The following is a 2016-nucleotide window of genomic DNA, read 5'->3' as shown; positions in this document are numbered from 1 at the left end:
ACATTGAAAAATGATCTATGACCCTTTAACTTGGGAGAGGGATTCACCTCATGAAAGGTGATTGTCTTCATCCCACATCCCTGACACTTTTTTCCTCATTAAAGTTCTGCCATCCATTTTTCTAAACTTATCCAGTAAAGAAGTTATTTTCAGTGAAACAGAATAAATTAGAATCCAATCTTAAGCCTCTCTCTCTCTCTCAAGCAAAAGATAAAGTTTTGTGTGTGTGTGTGTGTAGAACTGATTTAGAATTTATGAGGGAACATACATCAACATAATAAAGGCCATGTATGAGAAACCCACAACTTATATACTCAGTGGTGAAAAATGGAAAGATTTTTCCTTAAAAATAGAAATAACACTATAATACTCTCACCATTCTTGGTCCAGTTGGCTTGGATAAAATGTTAGTGGATGATATTGGTGATGTAACCATTATTAATGATGGTGCAACCATCCTGAAGCTACTGGAGGTAGACCATCCTGCAGCCAGTTTCTTCAAGACAAAGAAGTGGGAGAAGGGACCACCTCCATGGTTATTATTGCACCTGAACTTCTAAAAAATGCAAATGAACTGGTCAAACAGAAAATTCATCCCACATCAGTTATTAGTAGCTATTGACTTGCTTGCAAGGAAGCAGTGCATTATATCAGTGAAAATCTGATTATTAACACAGATGAGCTTGGAAGGGATTGCCTGATTAATGCTGCCAAAATCATTGGAATAAATGGTAATTTCTTAGCAAATATTGTGGTAGATGCTTTGCTCACTGTTAAATACACAGATGTCAGAGTTCAGCCTCTCTATCCAGTCAATTCCATTAATATTCTGAAAACCTACAGGAGAAGTCAGATGGAGAGCATGTTCATCATTGCTCAACTGTGTGGTAGGATCCCAAGACATGCCCAGGAGAATAGTTAATGTAAAAATTACTTGTCTTGACTTCAGCCTGCAGAAAACAAAAATGAAGCTTGGTGTACAAGTGGTTATTACAGTATTTTGTGGAGACTGGTGCTATGGCAGTTGGAAGAGTTTTTAAAAGAGACCTTAAATGCATTGCTAAAGCTTCCAGAGCAGCTATTCTGTCAACCTGGCCAATTTGGAAGGTGCAGAAACTTTTGATGCTTCAATGATGGGACAAGCAGAAGAGGTGGTACAAGAGAGAATTTGTGATGATGAACTGATCTTGATTATAAACACTAAGGCTCTTACCTCTGCATCAGTCATCTTATGTGGGGCAAATGATTCCACGTATGATGAGAAGGAGCTCTCCTTACATGGTGCCCTTTGTGTGGTGAAGAGTGTTTTGGAGTCACAATCTGTGGTTCCAGGTGGGAGTGCTGTAGAGGCAGCCTTTTAAATATGCCTCAAGAACTAGGCAACCAGCATGGACACCCAACAACAGCTAGCTACTGTGGAGTTTGCAAGATCTCTTCTTGTTATTCTCAATACTCTGACAGTTAATGCTGCCCAAGACCCCATGGATCTGGTTGCAAAATTAAGAGTTTCTCATAAAGAGGCTCAAGTTGACCCAGAACTCACAAATCTAAAATGAATTGGTCAGTGGTATATCCATGACAACAAACAAGAAGCAGGGAAGGTTGAACCAACCATAGTTAAAGTGAACAGTTTGAAATTTGCAACTGAAACTGCAATTATCATTCTTTAAATTGATGATCTTATTAAATTATACCCAGAAAAAGAAGATTATGAGCATGGAGGTTATGGAGATGCTGTTCACTCTGGAGCCCTTGATGACTGATTTGATTTATTTATAGCAATGTCAGATGTAGCTTTCTTGTACCTCAAGTATTACATGTTGAAGTGCAAAGGCTGTCAAAAAAAAAAAAGCAAGGTGCATTTCTATGGACTAACAACAAAGCATCTGAAAAAAAATTTTTTAATTAACCCATTCACAGTAGATTTAAAAATGTAAAATAGTTAAGAATAAATTTAATCAAGGAAATAAAAAAAATGTACAATTAAAATTAAAACCTTTGATGAAAGAAACAGAA

At 37.1% G+C, this 2016-nt stretch overlaps 1 pseudogene; it reads left to right on the top strand.

Moving 5' to 3' along the window:
- The first annotated feature begins 371 nt into the window (after positions 1 to 371).
- Positions 372 to 1763, top strand: LOC102280454 (T-complex protein 1 subunit alpha pseudogene; annotated as a pseudogene).
- Positions 1764 to 2016: the final 253 nt, after the last annotated feature.

The sequence above is a fragment of the Bos mutus genome, chromosome 12, assembly GCF_027580195.1.
Source record: "Bos mutus isolate GX-2022 chromosome 12, NWIPB_WYAK_1.1, whole genome shotgun sequence".
In the NCBI taxonomy this organism is placed as follows: domain Eukaryota; kingdom Metazoa; phylum Chordata; class Mammalia; order Artiodactyla; family Bovidae; genus Bos; species Bos mutus.
This window is presented reverse-complemented; position numbering and strand designations above follow the sequence as displayed.